Source organism: Tachypleus tridentatus, chromosome 3 (assembly GCF_004210375.1).
Source record: "Tachypleus tridentatus isolate NWPU-2018 chromosome 3, ASM421037v1, whole genome shotgun sequence".
Lineage (NCBI taxonomy): Eukaryota > Metazoa > Arthropoda > Merostomata > Xiphosura > Limulidae > Tachypleus > Tachypleus tridentatus.
This window is the reverse complement of record NC_134827.1, coordinates 2,070,620-2,085,707: the sequence shown is the minus strand read 5'-3', so window position 1 is coordinate 2,085,707 and position 15,088 is coordinate 2,070,620. Positions and strand designations below refer to the sequence as shown.

The 15,088-nt window shown below is 35.0% G+C and overlaps 1 protein-coding gene across 3 annotated transcripts in view; it reads left to right on the top strand.

The window, feature by feature from the left end:
• The window catches only part of LOC143246207 (formin-like protein), a 125,754-nt gene that overhangs the window by 45,692 nt on the left and 64,974 nt on the right, over positions 1–15,088 (top strand). The gene's annotated exons all lie outside the window — the stretch shown is intronic.

Below are 15,088 nucleotides of genomic sequence, written 5' to 3'. Positions count from 1 at the left end.
TGAGGATCACAGGTTCGAATCCCGGTCACATCAAACATGTTCGCCCTTTTAACCGTGGGGTTTGTTATAATATGATGTTCAGTCCCACTATTCGTTTGTAAAAGAGTAGCCCAAGAGTTGGCGTGGGTGATGATGACTAGCTGCCTTCCCTCTGGTCTTACACTGCAAAACTAGGGACGGCTAGCGCAGATAACCATCGTGTAGCTTTGCGCGAAATTCAAAACAAACCAAACCAATATATCTCATTATATATATTTATCTTTATTATATGGCCAAGTCTCGGAAGCTCATTTTAATATCGGATGCTTATAACGCTAAAATTTGGACTTCAATCCTTATTGTGGAAACGGCGTAAATATACACACACTCACAGAGAGAAACAAAACAGCAAAGATTTGCATCCATTATAGGGAAACCATGTAATTTTCTACTGCTCATGGAAATTGGGAACTATTATATGACTGTTTGTGAAATTATTGTTACTTAGTTCTTAAGATTCGAAAAATAATTACATCATCACTGAGTATGCAAAATTAGAAAAACAAAATGTTCACTCGGCCTTTTGCATGTAACTGAAATAATATCAGTGGAGAGAAAATATTCGTTAAACTATATGGAGGATTTGAACTTCACTGTGTTGTGATGTAGGTATGTTCGAATTCAAAGATAAACATTTATCTTCTGGTACAGTTTATTAAAATTGCTTCTAGTACATTTCCTGTTGTCCTCTTCCCCCTCCATAGTAGCACAGTGGTATGTCTGCGGACTTATACTGCTGGAAACCAGGTTTCGATACATGTGGTGGGCAGACCACAAATAGCCCTTTGTGTAGCTTTGTGCATAATAACAAACAAACATTTTCTTTGATAGGTTGTTCAGGCAGAGTATTTGTTTTATTTTTTTGAATTTCGCACAAAGTTACTTGAGGGTTATCTGTGCTAGCCGTCCCTCATTTAGCAGTGTAAGACTAGAGGGAAGGCAGCTGTTCATCACCACCCACCGCCAACTCTTGGAATACTCTTTTACTAACGAATAGTGGGATTGACCGCACAATTATAACGCCCCCACCGCTGAAAGGGCGAGGATGTTTGGTGCGCTGGGGATGCGAACTCGCGACCCTCAGGTTACGAGTCGCACGCCTTAACACGCTTTGCCATGCCGGGCCAGGGTATTCATATGTTCCTTTGTAGAATGGACGGCAATTGCCTGTTGTGAAGATACAAGTGTAGAGGAAGACTTTCGAAACGTCGGCCTCTACACTTGTCTCCACAACAGGCAGTTGCCGTCCATTCTATAAAGTTTCGTCAAACATTTTCTGTTACAAAGTTGATTTAAATATTCCGTTCGACTGACACATAAATACTTCAGAAGAGAGTACTGTATTTTTCTTTATTTTACCGAATATTTCATGTTAAAACGGTATTTAGAAGTCGAGATTAATAGATGTCTGATGTTATCTAGCCAGTATTGCAGTTTGATCACGTGCCAGGTGCTTCAGAAGGGCATCTGACATGTACTTTAGGATTTTGGATGAATCATTGGCACGTGTAAGATAGGTATTACATTATATAAAACGCGTCAGATACTGAATAGTGTTAGCTACAAAGTTTTTGAAGACTTACTAGCATTAAGGTGTCATGGATGGGTATGGCATGTGTGTTTGTGGGGTTTTTTTGGCACTAAAATTATTCATATCTTTTTCTGACAACTTGTTAGGCTGAGTTAATTAACATAGACTAAAATCACTGACTATCTAGTGGCAACATTAGTCTAAAGATAGCAGTAAATTTGCTTTAACCCAATTATTTGAAATGTTTGTAGATACTGTTTTTGACTGCACAAATTTATCAGTTTTTTTTCCTTAGTTTTATTTTGTCAGTTGGCAAATTAAAAATAACATCTTCAAGATTAACGTACGTCCGTATACAAAATAGCACATTTCGGAAATAGTAAGATATAATTGTACATTATTGAAAAGAAATTAAAATTGTATATTAGCCTTCAATTACATTTTTTTCAAAATGTTTTAGACTAAAATATATATGTAAAAACGGCTGGTTTGAGTTGCATCTTTAAACATGATTGCAGTAGAATGATTAAACTAACCAGTGAAATAACGTTCAAACCCAATCTTAAAACAACGATAATGTGTGTAAAAATATGAAAATAATTGATAGATACACCATATGTTAGCATTTTTTTAAACATCTAATCTTCTATTCAATTACCTTTTTGAGAAACAAGAAACGTAAAAAAATGGTATTGGAAGCTCTTAGAAAAGAATAAATACAATGAAATAAAAAAACTAAATTAGGCTTGCTTACCTTATTACAAAAACGTTTTAAGTGTGGATTTTTGTCTTCTAGTTAATGTTCACTTTTTATAATATTGGTACCTAACGTTAAGTTTGTAAGTCAGTACATTTTATATTTGTCACGTATGTCTTCATTGAAATCGTAATACGAACATAAAGCTGTTAAATTTCTTTTTGGTAAAAATTGGTTTGAGAATTTCTAATGGTTTGTCAGCTGGGAATAAATCTGATTGCACAGAATGAAAATATTTCGGCATACTTATGACAGGATTACAACCATTTTCTTCCCGTGTTATTTTTATTTTCCTCATGTGGAGACTAAGCAGAACTAAATCTAACAAAGCACCACCTGGTGGCTGTGTTTCATCTTATACAAACTTATAATTTTACTTGTGTCGTTACCCTCCTTACTGCCCCCGGTGGAAAGTCTTTGGCTCACGTCGTTAATAGAAGAGTTTTGATATCCGCCGTGAACTTTTGCAGTATTTATGTAACGTTTTATAACTTAATACCAACGTATTCAAATGCATTGCGTTTAGGTCGATATTAAACATGCTCAAGAGGCTTACGTATCCAACTTTCGATGACGTCTGTGAAGAACCAAGTGTCACTTTTCCCTTTTTATATATTTTCACCTTATCTATAACCTGACCTTAGCTGTACACTTTAGTGGTGTAAAAGTGTATATTATTTTATTTACCGTAATCTTATTTTTATTGCACTTGTTGACAGTAGTAAATCTCTCTCTTGTTTTACGTTTGGCTTTAAGCGGTTTATATCAGAGAGCTTGCTACCGAATTTTGAAGCCTTCGGGGACTCACTTCATACAGTTTTATTTAATATAGAATATCTCCTACATTTATGTTTACTCTGGTTATTAACAGATCACTATGCGCTTCGTGGTTTTTCCATGAGTGAAGAGAAGGTGGAAGAGGTTTAAATGACGTTAATTTACACAACATATTTAATGAATTGACTCTCGGTGTTTCTGGAGTAGCATCGTTTCATCCTTAAAAATAAGGAAGCGAGAAAAATAAAATATTTAATTTTAAATTAAACTATTCGTTTTGATTGTGATGGAGAAATCATTTTCTGTGGTACAAAATGTTACATCATTGGTAATCTGTCAGTGTCATTTCCCTTTTGTATTCTACTTCGTCAGTAAATCTAGATCGCATAGATTGACTATTAAAGGATTATTTCTTTAAAAAGTCAGTGAATGAATCAGAGTCAAACCTTTATTGTAGTAAATCCGTTTACATGCATTATCACGTCGAATGTTCAAAGAGCTCTGTACACACTGCCCTACTTTATTCCAGTTTTGATGTTCTGCATCCATATAGCAACAATTGAATACGTGAATTCTACGACACATCACTTTGGAATACTATGTATTATACATGGTTGAACTCATCCTTTAGTTTTGTATGGAGAGAGACAATGTAGACTTGTTTAATCCCCCCCCCCCCCCCCCCAAAAAAAAATCGTACACGTCACTGTTGGAATGACAGTGAAACGAGAACGGGTATACACACCTCAGCTATACTTTAAGTTAAGAACTTTCCTCGCCTATAATATACTCACAAGACAAACTAGGTCATTACTGTACCTACCTGTACCTTCCAACTGTAAAACATTTAGTTCCTTATTGGTGACGGTTTGCTCATGGTAATAACCAAGTTCTTTTCTTGAAATTGTGTTTTAATAAGAAGTTATCTTGCTGAGTTTTTTCTTAATTGCACGTCATTGTTAATCGTTGTTTTAACGTTCAAGTAGGAGTTTCGCTGACAAACCACAGGCCGTGATTTATTAACACATTTCTATAGATGTGATACTACCAAGAACGTATCCCGTTTAAAACAAAAACCTCCATTAAAAGGTTTAGCGATACTTTACAAAACTTCTCAATAGTTCGTCTGAAACAAAACATCCAGAAAACATGTTTAATAAATAACAGAGCAATAATGACCTGTTTGCGAGAGATTCTACACAGGTTATTTTCAAATGTTACGCACTATTGTAAAGTTTAATTTTTCAAATGCATATCCTTCGAATTTCCTTGTTTTTTGGAACCTTTCAGTCAACAGATGGCGACGGGTTTTCTTGGATACTCTTGTTCATGACCTCACATTACACATAATCTGCATGTTTTGATGTATTTTTCGCATCGTGCCAGAATAGTAAATTTGTGTCTGTAGTCTTGAAGTTTGAGCATCCGACGAAATCACCAACTGCAGTAGACTTTTGTGAAACTTCCCACATATCATTGATTTAAAAGTGTGTGATCAGTGGCTTTGGACAAACGAACAAAAAACCCATTTTAGGATAGCTTAGGCTTAACGCTCACTGTTTAATTCTCAGCACATAATAATATTGATGTTTGGCGCCAGTATACGTATAAAACGTACAAACACCTTTTTGCCTATGACAGTTAACATCTACTTTATACCTTATATGTTTTGGTTAAAGTAACTCAGCCAAATAGGTTAAACATTTTCAAGCTGCTACAAGAGAAAGCTAGCTAACATTCAAATATTTCAGCTAATTATTTCGCTGTCGTTAGTAAATAATACACTAGTTGGAAGCTGGTTCCCTTCTGTATAGTTTTTTTCGTGAGAATTTATTTACGTCCGTGCTTTCATATACAGGGTGTTCGGAAAGTCACTGTGCAGTTTTGTAATCATATTTTATTCAGTCTATTTCAAGCCAGCAACTGATAGCAGTGTTTAGAAACAAAATAAGAGGGATCCAAGCCTGTATTTATGATAACGGGGGTCACTTTCAACATTGTTTATAATTGTCATTCATATTTACCTACTGTATTCTATATTGAAACATGTCTGTTAATAAATATATAAGTGCACAGTGACTTTCCGAACACCCTGTCCATATTGAACCTATTTCGATGAAATTTTAATTTTGCTAAGTAATACGCAGAACAGTCAGTCTAAATGTTTTATCGAAATCAGTAGGTGATTTAACCTTATGTTTGTTGTTAGTTATCATGTCTTTATATGTTTTAGAAGATATGATTATAACAACAAGAAGCGCATTTTGGGTTATCAAGTTAATACTGCAGTATTTTCCACGGAAATAGTTTTCTTCTACTTCGTTTTTACAACAGATCAATTGATGGCAGGTGGATATTGTTCTCCAACAGAAGATTCCTCTGTCCTAATATTAAAAAAACAAAAAAACAACTATAACAGAGCAACTGTTGTCGTCTGATATGCAGGCATACTGTACATTTTTTTTTGTATTGTACTTTGTTATTTGAATGTACGATTCTTCAGTATTGGAAAAAAATCAAAGTGGTTAAGTTGCTTTCGTTCTGGATTTTTCGGTTTTTAGCCGTTCCTTTTAGGTAACATCGTGTTTGCCCGTGGGTGATGTAACCGTAAAAACTTTTCTTTGAGTACAAAAAATGATAGCATTTCCTTCCAGTGATACATGCGATATCTCGAACTTACAACCTCCATTATTTTTAAAGTAAAGTTTGATGTTACTGGTTTTTTTCTAAGTGAATTTTAATTTTAGCCAGTCAGGAACAGAATTTCCAACGAGAACAATGTCACTCTGTGGTTCGGTAACACACGCACTGTTGCTGGATCTATGAATAAATTGTTGTGTTGTATCTTAGGTCTTGTCAGTTTATTTCTTAGCACAAACTTGGGTAGATTAGCGGAATTAAGTGTTGCCTCATATCGTATCTACCGAACATTCCGTTAAAAATTGACCTATATTATTTATTCTTGGGTAAATGAGTTTTACCTGAAAATACCACAGTTAACCTAGGATGAGTAAGGAACATAATTGTACCTTATTTTTCGAGTGTACGAAACAGTACACTGTGGTGTATTTTCACTGTAACCTGTCCACTGTCGTTAAAAGGGTCAAGGATATGCACCTTGCACAGTCAAGGATCACGCATTAGTGATTCTCGCCTAAACTACGTACAGCACATATGGTTATGCAAGATCTATGGTGCATTAAAGAAGACACTATTATTTCCATATAAAATGTAAACACTGCAGATACCTAAAGCAGCTAATCCCCTACATAGTATTAAAATATACATCCAAATTAGTTACGATTTAGTTCCTCACTGAAGATGGGTACTGTAGGTGTGCGAAATTTCTGTATATTATGCTAATTCTTTTAGATGTTTTCTTATAACATATCGACTTGACAGTTTTGTCTTCCTTTTTGTTGGCACTTGGCGGTACATGCAGTTTATGAACATTGATGGCATCTTGTGATTGATTTGGACCGTTTCCTTTACACTAATTTTTACTTTCTTTGGTAATTCTTATACTCTGTCATACACCACATACTTCAAGTGTTTTAAATACTCTTTCTGTACAAGACCTCTTAACATTTGACGAATAATTTGCATATCGTAACGCACTTGTATTTTACTTGATCACTAAACACGCAAAGATTTAGCTGTCTGCGATAATTATAAAGGTTGTTAGAATGCGTCAGTTGAACCATTCTCAGATACCTTTTTAAAGCGATAATAACATTGTTGGAACTTTGTTAAAATATTTCTGTTTTAACCGAAATTCAAAAACTTTATAATTCTATCATTAGACATTCATAGTTTTGATTATGAGGAATCCACTTTTTTAGAAAATAGTTTGGAAACGGCTTGAATGGATAATGAAAGAAACACATTTGAAATAAGTTTACTTCACTACCATTCAAGTTGTCTCCAAGCTTTACATTCACATAATGTTTTCTCGTTTTAATATTTTATCATTTAGTTTCTAGTCTACAGAGGGCACGTGACATTTATTTTCAAGTATCTCTCTATATGTTGACGAACTTTCGTTACGGTTGTCGATATTCAGGTTTATTGGTCAGTTCAGATTTTTTATGTACTTTTCGTTTTGTTGTTATAAACACTAAAAATAGTGTTGTTTATTTTTCTTATCTTGTTATAAATACTTCCTTAAATATACGGTTTTTAGTAAAGAGGAAAGCACAACATTTCAAGAGTAAAACAGTAAGAGATACAATGTTACGTAGCACTGTAACCGACTGGTATGATCTTCTAGCTTGCGTGTCCCAACTGCAGATCAAATGATACCAAGGCTCGAGAATCGAGATACAATATCGCTGAACGCACGCACGGCCTGTAGTTTTGGCTACGGACGCATATAAAAATGATAGTCAATCTTGTGATTCAGTTCTAAGAGCCAGACAAAGGCAGTGGATGTTACTGGCTGACTGTCCTCTTTCTAATATAGTTCAAAATTAGGAATACCTATACCCTAACCCTAGAGGTCATTAAAGTAGCCCGGAAGTGTCGGTCGGGGATTGTGGGGTGCTGCAGGTTACTTTGTAATTCCAGACTGGAAGAAGAGCTACAGTGTGATAAAGGGGTTTCTGATTTGGTTGTTTAATTAACTCATTTCGTTTAAGCATCAGGGCATCGTTTGTGTATTTTTATGGCTTCTTTATACTGAGCATTTAAAGCCCTGAATACGACTAAATATGAGCTTCACACGCTAATTGAAACAGATGTCCATAGTATTTGTCACAACATTACTAATTTTTGTTAATAAATGTACTTTAGTTTGCGGATATTTTGGTAATTTTATATACAGTTTTTTAACTGTTGTAGATAAATATGAGGTTTTAAAGAACGTTCTTAAGTTTTGTAAGCCAACTGTTGTATCAGTAATTCAGTTTTTATAAAGGTTAGCCATTTTAATTGTTTGGTAATTTTTTTTTCACTTGGATTCCGTTTCTGTTGTATCGACAGCCCTACTGTGCTTAAATAGAAGGTTTTAGCAAAGAATGTTCTTGCATGTAAAGATATAAAAATAAAAAAACAGCGTAATTTTCTAAATCACTCACTTCCTTTTCACTTTCTAACTAGGGTTACTTGAAGAAGTATTCAGCACAGAGATCGAAATCCGTCTACAGATAGCTATTGTCGATATCTCAACTGTCTACACTAATAATTTCTCCTAAACTGTTATTCGAACGTATGTGAAGTTGTCACATGATGAAACAGATTTAGACAAAGGGCTCGTATCTTTTTAAATATTAAATTGGAATATACACTAAAGTCTTAAATTTGTGCGTGTTTTTCATAGCAACTTAACGCATTTCTGTTATGAGACGAGATCATTTGAATTCTCACAGAAAAGTGGGTTATAGCCAGTCGAATGTGATTAGTGTAAGAAGGCGTAATTTCCGCAACTTTTTAGTTAATTCAAGGCCAAAGATTAATGATCTCTTACACTGCGTGTGCAACACATCTGTGTAGCATTAAATCGCATCACGCCATTTTCAACTCTCAATGAAGTTATTCACGCGCCTCATTTCTTGTTTACGAGGCTTCTAACCAACTCGGGAGTCGAATGGCTAGTTGACGTCTGGCGCCACATGATGTCGCCTTGTCTGTTAACGTACCTTCACATGCTCGAGGCTTAAAGATTAAGAGGGGCGAATAAAGATAGATGGCTGTTGCTAGCAGATTTAATGGAACCGATATATATGTATATGCTATTGTTTACTTCTATTTACATTATAACGTTAAAGTTACAATAGATATTTTTTATTATTTATCCACTCACATTAATCGTAAGACAAATTTCAGAGTATCCAATGTGACATATTAAAATGACACAATATAGGACTCGGGAGAACCAAGAAACACCTAAACAGGCAGTGTGGGCATTTACATGTACCAATATGAAATATCGTTCAGTGAGTTTAGCAGCTGTAAGGGATCTTGACTACTGTATCACAGTGGCATTCGATATAAATGTCACGAGGAAGAAGATAAACGGGCTTTTTTTCCGCAGATGTAGAGTGCATCATATGCGTTATTATCAGTTGCCGTAAGAAGTCGTTTATGATAATATAAAAAGTTAAATACGAATACAGCGTTATTTATAGTGTAAATAATGCACACAGTTATACATACATATATATACAATTACAGTTGTATATATTTGGTCAAGGTCAATACACGTTAACAAGGTTGACTTCTAAACCTATTAGCTTTGTAACTAGTATATAATAAGTAAATTTTGTATGTGTGTGAATACACGCTCTTCTAGTCATGTATTGTTATTCTACCAAATAATGCTGATATAAATGCCGTTACATTTAAGTACAGAAGTGTTAAGATGATTATGAAAATGTGTATTTTTAGGGAAAACATAAAAATCCTGATGTAAAATTTGTATCATGTTGGAAAATTGTAAACATAGAATTGAAGTTTTGTTGTGGAAGTTTCATCTGATGAAATGTTTTTATAGTTCTTTAACGTAGAGTTGTTAGAGAAATTGTGGAAAGGGTATGTCGTATAAAGATTTTGTACTTTTATTAATTCATCATTGTGTTCTTTTCTATTCGAGTCATCTATTTTCTAAAAAGATGTAGGTTTATGTGGTATTAACAGTTTTAAAGATGCACTATCTGTTTGAGTATATTTGAAGTAGAAAGTGGTTATTTCTTTTGTGTAATTCCTCTCAACTGAAGAATATTGTATTTGGAATGATATTTATGTAACAAAAAGTACAAACAGAAATGCAGGTTAATGCACAAGATACAACGATCCACCCAATAACGTTATTGGATTTGAGTAAGTGAAGTGTTAAGCCTAATATTCTATGAAAAAAGAATACCCATTTAAAACTGACACTTGTTCATATGATGTTTATATCTTGTAGCTTGGCAAAATTTCTATCAAGATATAAACTATCCAAAGAACGTACAGTAGTTGTATGTTATATTAAACCATACATCCGATAAGTTCAAACAAGTTAAATTCTTCGATAATGTTTAAGAAAATTCTGTAGTTATTTTAAATATGTATTATTTATCTCAGAAAGAAGTTTGTTGGATTACAAAATGTGGACCAGTTGTTTTTGGAATATAATCAGACATGTAAGGTGAATAAGGTCTACAAGAATATCTCGTTAAAAGAAACTTCAACGACAAAGTGTTGAATCAGTTTTGTTTAATCGGTGATATAGATGTGGAACGTTGTGGGCTTGAGCACCCGTATCTCATTCTTCTAGTTTCTATATCTACTGCTGCTATTTTTATTTCGTTTGTGAGACTGGCGAATGGAGATTAAGACTGATAGATGGTGTATCCCCACTGGGATGTGGATCCTACTTTTCAGTCACCTCCAAAATCTAGGGCATATTTTATAATCCCACATTATAGCTTGTACCCTGGGATCTTTCCAATTAGTGCAGCGTTTTTTGTTTAATTTATTTTTGTTTCGGTATTTTTAAAAGTTATTCCAAACTAATATACCTCTACACTAACCTTTGGCATAGGATTTAAAGATCTCCGCTGCCCTGAGGGACTATATATCTAAAAATTGGCTATTTATTCGAACAATTAACTCCTTCCTTAATCCGTTCATTAACCATATCAATTCTTGAACTCTTTCAGTTTATCTGCAGTCTGCCTCATATTATAAGTCTTCACAAGAGAGAGAGAGAGAGAGAATGTATGAGAACTAAATATTAACATTTTTAACGTTGCTTAGGCAGTGTGGTGCTTCTGAAAATTGAACACTTAGGAATGAACTGTAACAGCTCTTTCGGACGCAAAGCGTTCATAGACTTGTATCTCAAGACGGCTGGTATGGTTATTAAAACTTTTATTAAAATAAAGTAGAGAACAACGTTTCGACCTTCTTAGGTCATCTTCAGGGTAACAAAGGTTCGTACACTTAGATCATAAAGATGTGTTAAGATCGGAAATTTAGAATATCCAAAATGGCTCTAATGGCATTAGAAAATAAAGAAATACAGATCAGCTTGTGGAAGTAGGACATCCCAACAACCCGTATTTCAGCTGGGATAAACAAAGTGTAGCATCTTTTAAAAGGTAAGAATCTATGAACTCGCAGGTCAGTAGTAAACGCCGTCCACGTGCCCCAAACTGTAATCAAGAAGGATTTCATGTGAAAACGAGGTCATACTTTAGCAATCATACTTCAAGCAGCTGAGGAATGAAATGAAACCTATATTCATGATGTACCACTCGAACACATACCGGTAAAGCCGTTTATGGATTTCTGTACGATTATGTTGTTGAAATATGCGCTAGGAATCCGTCGTTCTCGTATTACAAATAAATTTCGAACTACCTCGGAAGAATAGTATGCTTTGGGAATACCAGCCTTTTAGTGGAGCCAATTTCTAATGGAGATTATGCACTATTGTCATAATGCACAGTCTTCGGATAGAGCAACATAATCGGACGTGACAACATCATCTGTAACGACTTGGTGAGATTTCAAAATCGCTTTTAAATAAAGTGCTGATGGTCTGTAGAATATGATTAGACCGTGTAAGGAAGTTTTTAGTTTACTTGTAGGTTGTATAATGAACTAAAATTTATAAACGTTTGTGTTCGTAATTAAGCACAAAGCTATATAATGGGCTCTCTGTGTTCTGCCGACCACGAGTATCGAAACAGGGTTTCTGGCGTTGCGAGTCCTAAGGCATACAGCTGTGCCACTGGGTAACAAACCGTTTATGTAATAGTTGTTAGTAGACTCCATAAAATATATACATAAAAATTCTGCACGTCAGCAGATGAATGGAAAGGAAGACAACGAAAAATGGCCAGTACACGTATTTTTTTCTTTAAATATTTAAAAAAATGAATGTTTTTAAAATGAAATTGTTTCATCCGGCTACTTACGTCGCATTATCATTTTGAAATTTCTAGTCCATTGTGATCTATAAGTTATCGTAATGTGTAATTACTTGTTACAACGCCGAAATTTCCGATTAAAATTAGTGTGCAAATATTTTATAGATAATTTTTTTTCAGGTTAATTAAGTTAAAGTTAAAACAGAAAAAGTAATTAATTAATGTGAAGTAGGCCCGCGTGTGTGTCTAACAAACCAGAACTGCGTTACTTTGCATGACATGTTTTTAATACATTCGTTGAAATAAGTGGGTTATAGGCTATAAAATAACAGTACCAACAGAGGGCTATTATAAACCGTTATTACTTTTTTCTTGACGTTGATAACAGCGTTTGCTTAATCACCCTTAGAAGATCGTGTGTTGAGAATGTCACGTGATGACATTACCACGTTTGAATTACCTTTCGTAACAAGTGTTTCGAATACATACACTCGTACGAATGTTTGTTTAAACCCACGTGGTAAAGATAGCAAGTACTTTTATCGGAACTTGACTCGGTTAATTAAACCACAGGAAGTTGCCGGATGAGAACGTTGCAGGATTTCATGTCTCCAAGACATTTTCAAATAAACGTAGCTGAAGTGTATAATCGGTGATGATACATTTAAACACAAAAAAATTAGGATGATGGCGTTGCGTCCGGTCGTAGTCAGATGTATATTTGAGAACGAGAGACACTTTGATGCGCAAACAAGTTTGAATTAACTTTGAATTTTAGAGGGATTACAGCGATAAAATTAAATATTAAATAAGTTGGATTTTATAAAGTTGTTTGTTTCTGTAACTTACTTCGCTTCAGTGCACTGCTAATTAAGCACTCCTTTTGTAATTTCGATTTTACATATTTCATAAGTCCACACATTATTAAAAATCCCAAGACAAGATAAGCATGAAATAGTATCCCAAGCTCATTTATAGTTGTACCAAATCTTAGCCTTATTTCTGTTCCAAAAATAAGTGTTGCTTTTCCTACTTAACAACCGGTAATGTTTACACGTTACCTTCCGGGTAATAGACCTGGTGTGGCTTTGTTTTTAATTGCTCGGACTGCGAATTATATGGTTCATGATCTGCATCCTGTTGCCTCGGAAGCTATTAACTCTTGTAAAAGTCACAGTAGCTGACTTCTCTCTTCTCCAATACAGGCTTTCTGTATATTTCGAATGGGTCTTCAAATCATACTCAGCTTTTGTATTTTGTAAATGGCACTGGCATCGGGAATTTTAAGACAAACAAAAAACACTTTCTACTAAAAACTGATTAATAAATGCGTATTCAACACTGTAAGGCATACTAAGTTGAATATTGAAACTAAAATACATTTGTGCGATAATATATCTTCTTAAACTAAACAAGCTGTTGAAAGTTTTGCTTGGTTTTAGGACAAGGGCAATTGCATATTGATGAAAGATGTTTTCATGTACTTTGACCTTTCTCTAAGCGAAAACAAAATGTGACCTTGCACGATATTGATTAGGACGTTATTGTATCAAATATTCCATTCCTAGCCACATGCGATAAACAGATATTTTAGCAGGTCTTTATATGATTGAATTACAGTAGGTTTAGGCTGAAAATGTAGCAAAATAGAATGGTTCAGGAACGTGATAAAAACCTTTTCATTCGATTAATTGAAAAACAAAATTGCATGCCTATTGTTTTATGAATATCAATTTTAAAAGATGGCATGCATTGATGAATGGAAAAGTGAGAATTGTTTCATCACTACACAGAGAACTCGTAATGCAGAACAGTCTGAAGTTTGTCCGTATGAAGGATAAAATTATTTGTTCTACAGAACACCTAAAACATGTAGAAAGTGAAGTTTGAATGTTATTGTTGGATTAGTATTTTTTCGTTATTTTCCTGTGATAAAACAACAACAAAAAAACCTTCACTACACTAGTCCAAAATGTATTAATTTCGCATTACCGACACACCCTCGTATATTTCAACACACACAACATATATGTAACCAACTCCACCTCAGTTTCCTTTACATTGAGTTCAGTTTTAAGATGTGCTCAGTATTACCAAAACGGGTCTTTTACGTGATTGTGGGTCAACGTTTGATTGACTGAGCAATTTCAAATTTCCTCATCTTGGCAAGAGTGTTAATCACTCTCTGTGTTGGTGGCCGTATTTTATTGCGAGGCATTTAAAGAAGTAATTATGTTATGATCACTTAAGATGGTAAGAGACTTGGAGCAAAACTGATTGTCATCACTTACACCCGTCAGTACATTTGTATATACATGTCCCTTGCTTTGATGATGTACTATCAACTTCTGTATTATGCAAAAGTTGCTGTATTTCTTAAGGTTACTAATCGGATACTTGCTTCTTATGTTGTGTTCTTTTTATACGAGGTCTGTTCAAAAAATACGCGGACTGACGTCATAAAACAAAGTGTACTTTATTTAGAAGTTACAGGACTGGGACCCCTTCAAAGTACTCTCCTCCCCAACGCACACACTTATCCCAACGGTGTTTCCACTTGTTGAAACAGTCCTGGTACGCTTCTTTTGTAATGTCCTCCAGCTCCTTCGACGCATTTGCCTTAATCTCGGGAATCGTCTCAAATCTTTTTCCTTTCAAGGGTTTTTTTGAGTTTGGGGAACAAGAAAAAATCGCAAGGAGCAAGGTCAGGTGAGTAGGGGTGGTGGGGAAGAACAGTGATCGAGTGTTTGGCCAAAAACTCACGAGTTCTGAGGGCTGAATTTCGCAGCAACGCGGTGCATCTTCAATTTTTCGGTCAAAATCTCGTAACAAGATCCAACTGATATCCCACACTCTTCAGCAAGCTCCCTGACAGTCAGACGTCGATTTGCCCGCACCAGGGTGTTAATTTTGTCGACGTGTGGGTCGTCAGTTGTCGTGGAAGAACGCCCAGGACGTTCATAATCTTCAGTGGACTGTCGACCATCCTCAAAACGTTCATGCCACTTGAAACATGCCGTACGCTTCATAGCAACATCACCGTAAGCCGTGTTAAGCATAGCAAAAGTTTCAGTCGCAGATTTTCCAAGTTTAACACAAAATTTCACAGCAAGTCGTTGCTCCTTCAGG